Below are 17,696 nucleotides of genomic sequence, written 5' to 3' on the forward strand. Positions count from 1 at the left end.
GGCGAGATGGCCGATATTACACATTACCTTCTGCACTGCGAGAAGCACCTTCCCCAACGGCAAGCCCTCCGTCGTCGTCTAATGCAGTTTGGGTGCAGCACAATGTCCATGGCTACCCTCCTTGGTCCAGTCTCTCGGCCTACCCAGTGGGCCGTCACCACAGCCCTGCTCCGCTTCCTGCAAGATTCGTGCCTTGCGTCCGCCCTCTGACCGGGCTTTCTCGAGCTATGTCGTGCCTGTGCTGCACTTACTGTTTTTATTTCTTTTTTTCTTTATATTTTTTCTAAATGTTTATTTTGAGTTTCTTTTCTTTTTTGTGGAATAGCACGCCGGCATCAGTCTGGCTGACATTTCCTCTTTTCTCTTTTCTATTAAACATATACCCCCCCCCCCCCCCCTTCGGAAACCTCACGTTGTCATACTATACGTTGTCATACACGTATCATACTATAGACTTGTCATACTACTACTTCGGAAACCTCACGTTGTCCACCAGCTGGCCTGTGTCAATGCCATACTGTCTGCATATTTGTTGCTATAGGAGATTTATAATCTCAAATTAGAGGAGAATATCCAAAAAGGGATGGGCAAAGGCAAAACACATTTGCGGCCTGGCCCTCTTAACACTGCTCAATATTCCATATCATCCAAAAATATCCAAACAAATCCAGTGTTATCCAAAAAAGACCACTGGAGATGATTTTTCGAGAGAATACCCTGATTATCTCGCAACCCTGCTATACCCCATACGGAATTAATTAATTGATCATAGCTAAATTACTTGATCTGCTATTTTATCCCGCTTTCAATTGCCATCCGGGCATGTTAACCTTGAACACAAGCCATTACCACGTATTCGATTATCTATGCAGAGCAAACCATCCCAATAATATCAGCAAATACAGCCGGCCCACGAAGGAAAACGACCAGGACACCCCCACCATGTATATAAATACGCTTTATCAAGTCAGGTTGAACGCGTACGCGACGAAAAAACACACCCCTTTACCTATTCAGGTGTTCAAAGACCTATCATTACTCAATGGCGATGGCGCCAAAGTCTGCAATTAACGTCCTCTGTGTAACATATAGTCCAAGCTTCACAAAGTGCGATGCGCGCTGCGATAGGTGATATTTTCACTTGTGAAGGGGTGCAGCAGCCTTCGGAGCTATTTTCTGGCAATCAGTTGGGCGTAATAACCTGCTGAAGGCTGCAAAATTAGTTTTCCACGTTATATCATATAAGCATATGCCGCGTGGGATGTAATTGCAAAAAAAAAATGAAAAAAGAAGAAATAAGATAACTGTCCTTGGTGAGTTAGAGGTAAATGCTTAATGCAATGCGACAGTGACATAATTAACGGTTTCGCGTTACAGCACGGATTAATCAGGTCAAAACGCTTGTCACCTTATTGGCAGCCCACGCGTTTCCGTTACGTAAACCTGAGACAATGCTTGCTGACGAAAATTTGAAGGCTGGGTGCTTGGAATACAACCAACGTTACCGTAAGACGCTTTTCGCTGTTCTTTTCATCACTGCAGGACTTTGTCTCATATCAAATGAGCCACGCGCAAGACATCTTGTTTCCTACCGAAGTCATACTTAAAATCTCATTTAAAAAGAAAAAAATATATGTTAGCGCCGCGAAGCAAAAGAGCGGCGGACAGATGGGGACAGGACAACAGGAAGGGGTGGGGGCCGGGGCGGGGGGGGGTTAATAACCACTAGGCTACGCGAGCTGGTGAAATATTTATTGGCTGCGTTAGGTGCGACTCTGGATAACCCCACGAGGAGCCTCTTCTTAAAGCGGGACCCCGCAACAAAATCACAACTAAACTTGTGGTATATCCGTAACCTTTGGGATGTCAGGAACATGTGTACGAAATATTTCGTTCCAAAACTTCGCAGCTTTTATTCAAACGAACTTATTACGAAGCGAGCGCCTCTATGAAGCGAGAGGTCAGTGAAAGCAATGCACTACTGACATCATCCGTCTCCGGCAAGGGAGAATGCAGGTATCGAGGCAGACGACAGTGCTGGGTGACGTCACGGCATCCTCCTCCGGACAAACCGCCGTAGTATGGAGCTCTGTTTCCTGCTATTCATATTTCGGTTTCGGTTTGCGGTTGTCATCATTTATGAATTAATTACTCGCGGAAAATTAATGGGAATGTTGTATTCGGTACCGAGGTGGTGGCTCGTTTTCGGTATGATGCTCGCCTAATTTTTTTGGACTGCTTGCGACGTCTCCCTTTAAAATCTGCTCCAAATCGTCGCCTGCTTGCCAGCCGCCCTCTATCGGCTTCCGCTCACACCTATTTCCGCTTCGGAGTGCTTGGCTTGGCCGACAGGAGGCACCGCAGGCGTGCGATTTTTAAAAGCGGAGCCTTTAATACAAAATATTTTGCGAAAGGCTGAGTCGATGCATCGTTCATCGTTGGAAATTTGTGCAGGCCATTCGATGTGGAGGTGTCTTTGCGCAGCGCAGGGAAGGCATCCACACCACGATTCATGTCATCCACGCGCGAAAACGCCATAACGGCCAAAGCACATATGTGAGCTGGTGTAACGGCGGAACTACGTCACCACACTTCCGCCCTGGTCCTTTGCACTCCATCACTCCGTTTCCGAGATGGAGTCACAGAGTCACACTCGAGTCACGAGCACCGGAAATGTGCTTGGAAAAGTGGATGGAGTCATGACTCCTTTGACTATGGAGTCTCCATTTAAAGCGGCCATTGAAGCACGCTATTGAAGCCGATGGACAGAGTGGACAACAGCATATGAAATGGCGGGTGCACAGTCAGAAGTGATACTTTAGAATCTAAAGCTTAGTGAATCATGATCTAAAGTTTCGATCATGATCCACTAGGTACTGGAGAAAGCGTCAGTTATCGCTTGTGGATCACTGATCCTTCTACAATTGACCATATAATATGCGCAACATGCGATTTCCTCTTGCCTTCGAATAGTATCTGCATCCTGTTGTACGCGGTGCTGCATTATAGTGTCGACGTCGCAGCAGTAGTGACACATGTATTGGAAGATTATGTTACCTCTAGTATCTACAGGTTTCCCGCCCATTTTAGTCCAAGTGCCATCTGATTTAATCCAGGTGCCATCTGAAATAATCCATGCGCCATTCAGTTTAATCTGGGTGCCATCTGAAATAATCCAGGTGATATTCAATTTAATCCGAGTGCCATATGAATTAATCCATTGTGTTTTTAAGCACTACAACCATGAATTCACACCAGGGACACCCCCGTAGAGTATTCTAGTGGAACGAAAAGTGAAAAAAATAATTGCTGATGGGACTGAAGTTCTGCCGTGTCATATGTTGAACATTCGCACGACGTCAAGATATTGGGAGATGGAGCGGGAGTATAGCAAACGACGACACTAGTGCTGTCTTCTGACTGAGCCACAAGATATTCCGCGTGGTTAGAAGAGCACGAAAAGGAATGACTCACATAGCAGACGACACCACTGGTGCTATCGTCTGCTACAGAATATCTTCTGATTGAGCTGCAGGATATTCCACACGGTTAGAAGAGCAAGGAAAGGCATGACTCACACAGCAGACGACACCACTGCTGCTGTTGTCTGCTATTGTCTGCCACGGCATATCTTCTGACTGAGCCACAGGATATCCCGCGTGGTTAGAAAAGCACGAAAAGGAATGACTCACATAGCAGACGACACAACTGGTGCTGTCGTCTGCTATCGTCTGCAACAGAATATCTTCTGACTGAACTGCAGGATATTCCGCGCGGTTAGAAGAGCACGAAAAGGCACACATCAGACTACACTATTGGTCATGTCGTCTGCTACGGAATATCTTGTGACTAAGCTGCAGGATGTGCGTGATTTCCATGCTCTTCAAACCGCAGGGAATATCCTGCGGCAGAGTCGCAAGATATTCCTTCGCAGACGACAGAACCACTAGTGTCGTCTGCTATGAGCACCATGCCTTTTCACGCTCTGCTAACCGCGTTGGATATCCTGGAGATCAGTCACAAGATATTCCTTAACAGACGATATGACCAAGGTGTCGTCTGCTATACTTCCGCCCCAACTCCCGATATCTCGGCGCTGTGCGAATGCTCAACATAAGACGCAGTAGAACTTAAGTCCCGTCAGCAGCTTTTTACTCTTCCTTCCACTACATGTCTGTAGAATGTTCTGCGGGGATGTCCCTCGTGTGAATACACGGTTATATTGCTTAAAAACAACATGGATTAATTCAGATAGCACTTGGATTAAATTGACTAGCATCTGGATTTTTTCTGGATGGCGCCCGGATTAAATTGAATGGCGCTTGGATTATTTCAAATGGCACCTGGACTAACTCAGATAACACTTGGACTAAAATGAACGGGAAAACCTGTAGTGTATAACCCCTGAATGTCAGTGATTCTAGGAGCGAGATAAGTATGTGTCCGATGATAAAAGTGACCAAGGATACTAAGTTCGCTCAGTGTAGAGACTTGATGTATCGAAAAAAATAATCGGAACGCGTCTATTGGACAGCGGGGAGAACCGCGCGCAACGCTCTTCTTGGGCATTTAGGCATTATATTTCCAAGACTTTCCTAATATTGGTTATATATTGGGAACAATGGTCCTTGCTGAATAACTGAAAAATTTAAAAAGTACTATTCACACAAAATAGAGCCATGACAGGAGCAGTACTAGATGACATGGTGTAAATCCGAAGTATAACCTGGCACGTCCAGCTATTGTTCAAGCACATGTGTAGACAGTCTTCTAGTTAGACACCAGTTAGCTACATTAACTGTTTCACCCTTCTGGAAATAGAAAGCCTATTGAAAAAAGGTCCCGCGTAACCTCAAAAACCCTGAGGTTGTGACGAGGTAACCCCACGACGCCATAGGCTACCACAGGATGCCCTGGGCTAACACCAAGACGTCCTGGGTTACCCCACGACGCCCTGTGGATACCATAAGAAACCATGTGGATACCCTAAAATGATCTGAATTTACCCAGGGCTTTATGGGGTTACCCCAAGAACCCTTGGGCTCTTACAAGGCGTTACCTCAACATATTGGGGGTGGCATGTAATGAGGAACTGCTCACAGGACCCCAGCACTACAACTGTACGACATGCTGTCTGAGGATTTAAAATTTGTTCCTGGGGTTACTCCAGAGCGTGAGGTCTTAAGGTAATATGGGACGTTTGGGGTAACAATACGTCCTGGAGTAACCCCATGATCTAGGGTTACTCGAAGCGTCCCGTAATACCTTAAGACCCTAGGCTTTGGGGTAAACTATATGAACAAATTTTCAACAGGGCAGTCACCAGAACACATTTCTTGTCCCAGAAAACCTTGACCATGCCCTTTCGAGCTTATCGTTGAGTCTCGAATTTCTTCGTCGTCAGCGAACCCGGGTACCACCATTCCAAGGATTGTTGTTTCGTCTCAGGATCAGAGTGATGCACAGATATGTCATCAACTGCAACAAGAAAAGTGCCACTAGAAATGCTCAAAATGCTGCAAAATCAACTTGGAGGCATCCATTCGGCGTTGTTTCTCATCGGCGTTCAAACATTTCGGTACCCAGTTGGCTGCCAGATTCCGTATACCTAACATTTCATGAATTACAAACCCAATGCGTCCACTGGCTGTACCTAAAGGTTCCGCTGTTGTTTTACCCGAGATTCGATGATCTGCCAAAATACGGTCATGGGCTCAACAATCTGGGGTGTTGACACCGTTCGAGGTCCTCTGATCTTCCGGCATTTTCGACGTCCAAACTCCCACACTGAAAGTTGATACACGACTCCTTCAAGGTTGAGTATGATGGGCACTCGTTACTTCATGTTCACATGATGCACTCATAGATTTCCCTGTGCGTTTATTTAACTTCATGTAGGACCGAAGTTCAGCCTTTGAGGATTTCACGCTTTTGACATGGTTCTTTGGATATCCCGGGCAGGAACGAACGCTTCGCGTCACAAACATACAATTTCTCTTCTTCTCCTTAGTGTCGCTCTTTCTGTCTACGATGACGAGATCAAGCTCGTATATCTGGAGGCGGGTCGGGCCGATAACTTTTCAGCACCGAACGTTTTATGAGCAGCCATCATCCCCAATGACATCACACCTGATTTGTTGAAAACGGAAGAGGTACGTTTTTCCGTGTCCTTTATGCACGTTTCTTAATTATTTCTAAATGCGTACGCCCATGCTTTCCACAAGTCAGGGGTGACAATCAGTGGTACAATCAGGAGTACCATTCTGTCGAATGATTGGCCTGCAGCCTGCTATGTCGTGAAGTTCTGTTTTAAGAGTATAAAACACGACTTGCGGGACCAATCGACGCAGAGATCCCATTAATGTATCCCTAAGCTTGCTTCAAATCAGCCCAGTTAGTGATTTCGCATATTATTTAGGTCAGCTGCCGAACTCTAGTTCAAGCGAGACTGCCCAACAGGCACTCACATGGCGACCCTTGATGCACTGAATTATTATTGTTCACCTACACGTCCTCTCCAGGTGAAGGCACCGTACCACCCACATTGCTGTCCCATTACGGTATAATTTGTAGCTATTCCCTCTTTGTGGGCGCATCGCAGACGCTATTCCGCTGCATGTCTGTGGTCCTAATAACAGAACCACTATAGATCACGGTTTTTTGATCACGACTATTCTGACCGAGCAGGCGCATCTAGAATTTTGACGCGCTTTGCTGATGCGGATTTGTGCCAAATTGTGCGTTTGCGCAACAATAGCCCTAGAAATGTAGAAGAGAAACTGAGCTTGCCACAGTCTAGAAGCCGATTCTTGCACGTTACAGTATTTGTACGGAGATTTCAAGCTTGTAGCAGCGGGTTCTCTGTGCTAGATTAACCGGACGTTAGGAGTAGCAGAACACGTCGGGAGACGACTTCAATTTCTCCTTTTTATTTTTTCTTACAGACAAACTAAGAAACAAACATTAGCTGGTTGCTTAAGTGCGCATGTATCCGATGAGCTCTTCTTCTGAACATGATTACCATATTTCAACAATTCTCGGTGTAAAGTTTCTGCGTTACAAAGGCGAGAGGGTTCGTCACCTCAGCTGCGTCAAACCTAAAAGCCGATGTTTGCGCAGTATAATTCTAGGCTACGCTAACCGAAAGCTGATCGCCATTTGGCAACACTTTTGCTGACGACGCATGCCACCGATATCATCTGGTCCTCCAGCTTGTCTGAATGCCATTTGGGGCGGTTGGCCTTATAAAAAATGCAGAGCAGGATCTGGCGATCTGCCCATTTCATGGCGTTGTAAACGGCAGGGGCGGGTGCACGAAACATGGAAAGTTATGTGCAAGGCTGACCGGCTGACTCCGGCATGCGTAGAGCTGCCAGGATCAAACATCAACGCTTGATTAACACGCAGGGCACACAAAGTGAGTCGAAATTGACGAATGATAAAATTAGCGTATCAGTTGTGCAAATATTAAACAATCGAGATAGTTCATTGATACGCTGTCTAAAGGTGCTCTCTAAAGAGGGCGAGATGTTTTGGCCGTAGAATGTTGGTACTTTTCTTTAAATTTCGGTCCGCAACATGGAGTTTTCTTGTCTCACGTTCAGCACAAACACATTCTATAGTCATTTTCAAAGGGACAGCGATTAGTAATTAGTCTGCAGTTCAAGATAATGGTAACACAGAGTATTGACACTGTTCGGGAGGGAACGGTTTGAACTGTGAGCTCATGCTGAGGACGGGAAGCTCTGTCCAGCAAAGTTTCCCCGTCGACTGCGTTGATTCCACGTGAGTTAAGCTACGTCAAATGATCCTACCTATGCAATGCGTCCGACTCTGACGTACAACACTCCATCACGGTTGCGAACGTGAGCTATCAAGTTTGGTTAATTGCCACCATAGAAATCACAAGGAGAGATGCTACAAGCAAAGTGGACAAAGAAAAATGGGGGAAGCCAATATTGGTAAGGAGGTGTTGACTTCTTCTAACAACCAAGTTGGCAATCCGCCATGATTGGTACGGCCAAAGCATTCCAACGCGTTAACGCCACTCCGCCTCAGCAACCAATCCAATCCCAGACGTTTTTTTTTTTTTTTCTATCTCTGGGCTCCCCGTGTGAAGTGTCTCTATACCATTGTGTAGGGATAAGGAACCGCCGCAGAGCGTGCCTTTATCCTGATGATGACGAATGCACCGAAGCGTTTCTTCTGTCTGTCCTTTATCTTCCGTCACCCCCGCGTGTGAACAAGTCGGATGAACACGTATAATTGGCAGCCGGACAGCTGAGCGAAAGAGCGTATTGGTACGCTGCTCCGCGCAAGAAATATGTAAACCGAAACCGATTAAATACTCTAAAAATCACTAATTATCGATGCGGGCTTTTCATTGAATATTTTTTGCTTAAGGTCCAGCTCGGTAAAAGAGATGTTCAGAAAGTGCCCCAGGTAAAAATTAAGTAAATTAAATTTAGGAGTTTTAATTTAAATTTAGGAGTAAATTAAATTAAATTAAATTTAAATTAATTAAGTGAATTAAGTTAGGAGTCTTATTTAAATAATGAGCGTATGCAAGTGAGCCGCTCCCTGCTCAGTTCTTGGTCGATGTCTCAAGGATGATGACTAGAAAGAAAGCTTTTCGATCGCACCACCTGTTTACGAATTATTCAGCAAGTTGACCTTCGTGAAATACCCGGTATAAGGTAGCATATACGAAGAAACCTAAAATAGAAAGGGCAACACATGGAGTTGTCAGTTCGTTCACAGAGATAACTGGAGAAAGCAAGAACTCCATGTAATATAACTTTGGGCAAGTGTACTGCAGAGTTCGTCAAGCTTCTCAGCGTAATCTGTGTCGTTTGAACAAATTCTGCGCAGTCTTACACTCTGCCCATTAGGAATTCCAACCTTACAGTAACCTTACAGTTGGAATTCCTAATGGGCAGAGTGTAAGACTACGCAGAATTTGTTCAAACGACACAGATTACGCTGAGAAGCTTGACGAACTCTGCAGTACACTTGCCCAAAGGGACTATCCACACTCCCTCCTAACCGAATTCCGTCGCAAGGCACTCACACTTGATCGAGACGAGGTTCTGGAAAACCGAAAAAATCCTGACGCGTGCCAAATAAGTTTCATCACAAGATATTCCAACGCACTTCCAAACATCAAAGCCATTCTACAGAAGCACGAGCCCCTCCTCCAAAGCAGTGACCGACTTAGCAATATATTCACAAATCCCATACAGGTGACATACCGACGCGCAAAAAACCTGGCAGACTCCTTGGTCAATGCCAAAATCAGCAAAACGAGCACGCCGTACACGGGAATACGACCCTGCAACCTCCCGCGCTGCAAAACATGCAAGCACGTTCAACACGCTAACTCCATCAAAAGCACTGCGAGCAATTACACCCACCCCGTTAACCACGCATTCACATGCACAAGCTCCAATGTCATATACTGCATTGAATGCGGCGACTGCTCTATGCAATACATTGGTGAAACCGGCCAACAAATGAACAACCGCCTTACCGGACACAGAACCGACACGTCCAACAAACTCCCCAAAGCAGTCGCCGAACACTTTAACGTTCCTGGTCACAATTTTGACAACATTAAACTATATATTCTAGAAACCGGGTTTAGATCCACACATGACAGACGTGATAGGGAGTCTTATCTCATATACAAGTTCAACGCTCTTCACCCGTCCGGTATCAACAAATCACAAGGCACCCTAGAAACACTTCACAAATAAAATATGCTTTTCCCTTGTACCTCCATTATCCTCTGTTATGTTCTGCATGGCCACTGCTTTCTACTTTCTTTATTTTATGCCACAACTTTGTATTACAAATATTATTAAGAAAAACCCTTTGCTGGTTCTGGAATTTTCCCCATGTAACCCCTAGCCTCCTTATCTTTCGCTATGCTTGCCAATTCTTGCCTGTTGTCCCGTTTCGTCCACGTGTTCGTGAACCTTCCATTCTTCTGTAACCGGTCCGTAGCCTAGATCACAACGTTCACATAATCCCATCCACACTGTAACAAAGCAGCCATTCACTCCGGCCGTAGAAGCCCGTACGGAACCTTTCTTCCCTCCGGGCTGTTGACCCACAATTCGCATGAACATTTAAACACGTCACACCTAACCCTTTAAATACCATGCCAATGATGAGGACGGTGCCCAGAAGAAGAACAGTCTCTGTTCGAAATATCGGCGGCTTCTGTCCTGAGGCAACTCCCTTCCTACATTCTACCGGTTCGCTGGATTTCTACCCATCTACTACTGGATTATAGGACCACCACAAATAAGTACCGACTATACGTAAACTGTCAAGAACAAAAAAATGAAATTCTAATGCAGGTCGACTCACATACTTGGAAGTTTCTTGTTTTTTTTTTCGCGAGAAGCGTTCAACAACAACAACAATAAATGATGACGATGAGATGGGATGTTTCACCCCACTGCACGTGGAACATTATGTGAAGATGATGAAGGAAGGATGAAAACACAAGAAAGAACTAAAGCGTCTGGAGCAATCCAGTGGAACACAGGAAGTCCATGAACAGGTGAAGAACCAGACGATGGAGCACAGGATCTTCATAGGGGCCAATGAGTGCAGCAAGCTGAGCGGCCTCTTGTTGATACGGGCAAGCTCATCACACAATATCCGCCTTTGCGGGCAGTAGAGTGAACATTCCATGAGAATGTGCTGGGCGGTCGCCACGTCCCCGCAGGTGGAACAGAGGCCCGTGTCACAGCATCTGATCATGCATTTGAACTGCGGGATGAAAGCCTCATTGAGCCGGATTCTACGCAGGTGGGAGGTAAAATGGCGTAATAGACGGGCAGGGAAAGAAAATGACAAATTTGAGTCTACCGGATATATGAAAGGTCTACCGGTATGATGGGTCTACCGGATACAAGGCTGATGTCCCGGCGCAATTGCTGCAGAGCCAAGGGTTGAAACCATGCAGTTAGCAGGGTCCTTCTGTCACCTCTTGACAGCATAATGGGCACGGCTGCCGGTAACCCGTGGGCAGCCGTTGTTACTCTGTCAGCGTCCTCATTTCCTCGTAGACCGCAGTGACCTGGAATCCACTGCAGGGATATATGACCGTCATCACGTAGACGCTGAACTTGGTGGAGAATGTCTACTACGATGGAGGCTAGAGACCCGCGAAGCCCCATGGTTGCCACACATTGCAGAGCAGCCCGCGAATCGGTGTAGACCACCCAGGCTCGCGGAGGAAGTTGGGAGATCTGATGGAGAAACAGTAGAATGGCATACAACTCTGCCGATGTTGATGGAGTACGATGTGACAGACGATATCCACGTGCGACTGCATTAGATGGGACAACAAAAGCACGCGACGAACCATCCCGTGTGGAAGATCCATCAGTGAAGATGGCAGTGTGGTCAGGATATTTAAGGTGCATCATGTCCGCTGCCAACTGCTGAAGAACTAAAGGTGGTACTTGATGCATTGGAACCTTGAGGCCAGGGAGAGATAGGGGGAGTGAGGGGAGCGCAAGCGACCACGGAGGCGTTGTGGGAACTGTTGGGTGGATTGTGATCGGAGGAAGCTTGTGCCCCACTTTCATTAGACAACTGAAGGCAGCACTTTGGCTTCGCCGATAAATTTTTGCTAGAAGGGGAAGACGACGATGGTGCGTTCTGAGGCGCATGTAATGGCGAATGGTTTTCATCTGCCGTAGGATTTTTATCGGTAGCTCACGGGCTTCGGCTATCACCATTTGAGTTTCCGCGGCTCTCGGAACACCAAGACATATCCTCAGGCTTCGCGTAAGTGTACACTGAAGTCGCTGTTCTTGGGTCTGGAAGACGCCATGCGGGACAGGGAGGCTGTACACAAGTGTGCCACGAACTAAAGCGTGATGGAGGGCCAGAAGGGACTCCTCATCCATTCTCCACTTAGCTCCGGCAAAGTGACGGATGACAGATATCCAACAGTGGGCCTTGGTGTCTAACTGGTGGACATGCTTCTTCCAGGACAGGCTGGGGTCCAGGATGACGCCCAGAAATCTGTGGTGTTTAACTGATATCAGCGACGCATTACCAATGGAGAGCTGGCACAGGCGCATATCCTTCTTAGTAAAGGCTAGCGCTGCTGTTTTCTCAGCCGAGATATCCATGCCTGCTTCAGTGAGATACCGCCAAATCCTATCCAGCGAAAGCTGAAGACGACGGCGTATGGCTGACCTTGATTTCCCAATTGTCCAAATACAACAACAACAACAACATATATATTGTGATGATGAAGTGGGGAGGCTTTCCACTCTAGGAGTGGAACGTTACCCCATAGCTAGGGATCTAATATGAGTGGTGACAATGATGAATAATGACGATGCTGAGGTCATAATGAGTCCTTTAGGCCTGTCGCCTCAAAGAAGTCAACCACATAACGTAAGGCCGCCCTGGAGTCGGCCGCGGTTTCCCAAGGGCCGAGGATGGTCCAAATACAAATGTCGTCGGCATAAATGGAAATTTTAACTCTTCGGCCAACGCAGGACTTTAGGCTTGCCATTACCAGATTGAAGAGAATTGGGCTTAAGATACTCCCTTGTGGTACCTCATAAGCTAAACCAATCTCCGACGTGGACCCCTTATGCGTGCGAACAGAGTGCTCTGTCACGCAGAAACTCCGCAAGCCACAAGAACATTCTGTCAGAGGCCTGGGCTTGCAGCAGAGAGCAGAAGCTTTCATTTTACCACATATACCGCTAAATTTCATACCTCCGTCATACTAGATACATCATCGTCCAAATATTCAGAGAGATCAAAGTCATCGGCTGAGTTCGATAGCGAACACATCCAACTGGTCTACTGTTACAGGTCGAACCCTAATTTGCTTAGAATAACATGCCAAAAAAAGAAAAAAAAAGGTTGCGCTCTACTTGAATAAATACGGTAGGTTGTATTCACACTTCCCTATGCATTTAACTCAATACAACGCGTTAAGAACATCTAAGAAATCGGCATGATATTTTTCTGTCTGTCATTACGAAGAGTTTGCCTGTTCCACTTTGCAACTGACGCCAGCGCGGATATATCACGGCAGACAGAATGGCGTAGATGCGGGCTAGCCGATGGATAAACTCCATGATAGTCATTCTTGAGCGATGGGCGAAGACACATGAACAAACCACAACACGACAGCTCGAAACCAGCCTGGTTCTAAGCCCTCGTGTTGTCTTTTGTTTATGAGTCTTCTCCCATCGCTTAGACTTGCCTATCATGGAGTATATCCTGACGCGTGCAACTTTTATTCCACTTCACATCCGTGTAACCAGTGCTCATTGGAGCGCCCTCTGCGCATAGCCAGCCGGAAGGCTTCTTTGCTTTTCTACATTCATCCCAAGTACGTTGCTTTTTTAAAAGGAACTCTAACACAATTGACATGACTTGTTCTCCTCTAGTAGGTTCTACACGGGATCATCCACGGACGCTCCTCCGGTCCTGCAAGCTGAACACAGCAGGCATCATGAACTTGTCCACGAGAAGACCTTCAGGGCATCACGAGGATGGGCGTTCCGATATTCAGTGTCGGTATTATGGTGCTAATTACACGCTTACATCTGCTACCGCACCACGACTTCTGTGATGAAACCTGTTATTTTATACAGTGTGCAAGACAGGTAAAGCTTAGCGAGCGAAGCGAGGTGTGGCATCTTTGAACTCCGAGCGGCCATATTTCTGGGTAGCGGCCAGATCAGCAAGTCATTCCGGTAGGAGCGCCGCTGCTTTCAGAAGTGTAATCTATCCTGAAGGATTGTGCTTCTTATCGAGTATTCGCACGATGGTCATCCGCACGGAATATTTTGGTGGGAAAAAAGTAAAAAGCTGCTCACTCGGCGGGACTTCCGACTCGTTTTAGGCCGGTTTCACACTAACGTGACGTTTTTCGCGTCCGTGAAATGAGGTCGTGTTGGAACCGGTTTTTAAATGCGACAGCATTTCTTTAACGCTCTTTTGGGCCTCGGAAGTGTAGCGTCAGTGGAGAGGAACACGTTCACTCTTGCGATGCATTATCTCCCCCTGGTTTGTTTTTTTATTGCACGTCTCGGCTGATAGCAAACGTTTCGGCGGGCGGGGATATAGCAGATTGGAAGGTCCTCATGATAGTGGTTCCTAAACCAGGATAAGTCCTTATTTCTTTGGAGTAGCTGGCATCATGTTATGGACCTTTGTTTTGAGAGCTTCCTTTATTGTATCCTTCCCGTAGAGCGCTTGCGACCTGCTGAAACTATCTAGTGACTGCTTGACTTCGTTATGTAGTCAATATCGTCCGACACCACGGAGTTACAGAGTAAACGACGTGATCACGGCAAATGTCGGTGTGCACGACGGCATCGTTAATAGTTCAATAGGGACTCTCAAATTCATCGAGAACGATGGAGTATGTCGCATCGTCCGTCTATGGCTCCGGTTTGTTGGTGAAGTAAAGGGCCGCACCGCTAAAATCTAGGCCATCTCGCTACGTGCCGTCATCCCTTGTCTCAGTCCGGGCAGGGTTCCCATCAACCTGAGAACGGTCACCACCATTATGTCCAAAAAGAAAGAAAACGCGTGTAGACTGCGAACGCGTTCACTTCCCTCTCGTCTAGACCAACGCCATGACAATTCATAAATTGCAAGGTGCGACTTACAACAAGGTAGTGTACTGCTATAGCAAGTCACAACCACAACACCTCGACTATGGTGTCATGTCGCGAGTGACTAGTCTCGAGGGCTTGCACATCACTAATGTCGACGGAGACTTGATTTTCACACTAAGCGCAACGCAGACAAGCATATGCACGACGATTTCGAAGACTCAAGCGCCAGAGGCTGGTGCTCGGGTTGGCGGAAACGTGGAATGATGGTCCGTGTGAGATAGGGGGTGCGCACGCCAAGAGAGCAGAGCGTCTGGTGTCGCTGTTTACGTCCAGCAAGGGAAAAGTGCGGTCACTCCAGGGCATCTGCCCATCAAAAGGAAGAGAGAAGCGGGAGACATGCGCGCAATCGAGAGCACTATCAATGGTCGTAGCACTATCATTGTCGCTGTCTATCTCTCGTCAAACGTTTCACGAGACGACATCAAATTCTTCCTCACGTGGAATCTCCTGCCGCGAAGTCCTAAAACGCAACTAAAGTATCCCGAAGTAAACACGGAGCACTATACTGATGTGCCGCTCATTGTGTGTGGAGACTTTAACATTAAAGTCAGGAAGGGCAACAATGGGTTGGTTATCGACAGTATGAAGGAGACATTGAATTTGGATATAGTGGGTGATGTCAATGTGCCGACCACACGCAACGGCACAACGGTAGACTGTGTGTTCGCGAGAGCTGCATGTTAGTGTGCGCTGCATGGGGACGACATGTCCTACTACAGTATCGACAAACCCATAATCTGGAAGATCACCCAGACGAAGAGGAATCGTCCGAGTGATCATGTACGATGACACGTTCAGGTTCATGACCTTAGGAACGAATACCGAGTTTTAGCAGATTGGAAGTTCTGAACGATAGCGCTTGGGAAAATGTGATATGTCAGTCGTCTTACATCACGTTGCTGATCTTTGATTTGACAGGTTCCTTTATCGTGTCGTTCCCATAGGGTGTTGCTCATCTGCTAAAACTCCCGAAAGCATGCTTCTATTGCATCCAAAATGGAGTCGTCGTCCTTCATCTACTGCAATGCTAGCAATGCTATCGCATTTCGTACGTGTCTGGCAGTGCGCCAAAGGGTACAGCCATTTTTTTTCTCGGTGATCATCCGTGTGCTCACCGTGTTCAAGACGTGTGCCTCTTTTTTCACTTTTCGCAGGCTTCACTGAAATTCATGTAGGCCGTTTGTGGGCGTCATGTTTCCTTGCGAGTGGCGTGTTCGCGACGATAAATTTCCCCCGCGCCCCATTCTAAGTGATTTTCACGGAATAAACTCGTCTTTAAAGGTACTGTAAAGCAGCACCGATCAAATGTCATTTAGTGTGGCTATTCGATAGTCCAAGCCACCAGGACAAAAACAGTGCTTTTTCATTCAAAAAAGTTTCATTCCAATCGACGGTGCAGTTAATTAGAAAATTACAATTAAAGCTTACGGGCAACACTGTACTAGGTATTCGAAATGAATCCGTATTTCTGACACATACGGCGGCAACCAGTTTGCATGCGTATAACACTGCGCTGCAGAGAAGTAGGGAGAGCCCCCATCGAACAGCGGCCAGCACTGGGTGACTTCGCAAAAGCAGGGGTTAACAGGTTAAACTGTTAACAGGGGTTTCAGAATGCATAGGTCAACAGGGAAACTAATAATATCTTTACTAAAATAACGAAGTTCCGATGTCATACTGTGTAATACCAATTTTCTGTGTTGCCCGCTGTACAGGGGGTTGTTTGACACCAGGCGTCGCACCGCTCCACTACGCCGCATCTTGCAAATTGCAAATTATTATTATTTGCAAATTATTATTATTGCAAATTAAAAATATTTATAGCGCGTTGTCGGTCGTATGGTTCTGCATATGGTATTTAGAAGCAACAAAATCTCTAGTCACATCACCGGCATATCATGCTTGTCTACTGCTTTACAGTACCTTTAACTCCGTGCCTTTTCAGACTACAGAGTTTGCATTTATTTATTTTTTCTGCCTGTCATATCGAAATTTGTAGCGGCAGAAAAACGGACCAGCATTGCTCAAGGCTGCTATTCACACTGTCCGAGCCCCTGTGCCCGCTCCGTGAAAATTACTGCATGTCCGTTTCTTTGCCGTGTTTCTCGGGCACCACACCCCGTTTGGATGCAGCTTCTGTCGCTCCCGTCCCTCAACGATAGGCTGTTGGAATTGTATTACCTCTCTGTTTCAAGTACATATTGCTCCATTAACAGTCATATCATGTACAGGCTTCGCCAAGATAAACTTCAGGGTTTGTAACGCAGATAAAACAAATAGAAACAGCGTCGGGAAGCTAAAGTAGATGTTAGAAGACGTATTATGCCCCAAAAGTTTATGTCGATACTGTCACCTGGTCCGTTTCTCCGCGGATAAATCGTGAACATTAAAAAAACACCCCTGCCTAACATTTCCAATCGGCTATACCTGTGTTTCAGCTCTTTCCGTCAGATGGCGAAACGGTCGAACGCGGCGCTGCAGACGATATCGAAACGAAGTGAACAAGTGGAACTGAATGCGAGCGCCTACTGTGCGAAGTCGTCTGCAACGCCGGCGTTCGACCGTTTCGCCATCTGACGGAAGGAGCTGAAAGACAGGTATAGCTGGTATAGCCGATTGGAAATGATAGACAGCGGCGTTTTTTTTTAATTTTCACGATTTATCCGCAGAGAAACGGACCAAGTGGCAGTATTGACATAGAATTTTGGAGCATAATACGTCATCTAACATCTACTTTAGCTTCCCGACACTGTTTATATTTGTTTTATCTTCGTTACAAACCACGAAGTTTATCTTGGCGATCCCTGTATGTTACAATATTTTTGGTATTTTTATATATACCAGTTATATTTTTGCCTCTGTGTTGACAAAGACTGCAATTAAAAACTTTCCCTAATTGCACTTCTTGTCACAAATCTTTTGTCACAGAAGTGCCAGGCAAAAATGACGCGGTCTGAGAGTCATAGCTTGAAATCACGGAATGGCGAAACGGTATGCCAGAACGTGCGGACGTTA

General features: G+C 46.4%; 1 protein-coding gene across 1 annotated transcript in view; it reads right to left on the reverse strand.

The window, feature by feature from the left end:
* The window catches only part of LOC135401578 (uncharacterized), a 45,884-nt gene that overhangs the window by 11,448 nt on the left and 16,740 nt on the right, over positions 1 to 17,696 (reverse strand). The window lies entirely within an intron of this gene.

The sequence above is a fragment of the Ornithodoros turicata genome, chromosome 1 (assembly GCF_037126465.1).
Source record: "Ornithodoros turicata isolate Travis chromosome 1, ASM3712646v1, whole genome shotgun sequence".
NCBI classification, from domain to species: domain Eukaryota; kingdom Metazoa; phylum Arthropoda; class Arachnida; order Ixodida; family Argasidae; genus Ornithodoros; species Ornithodoros turicata.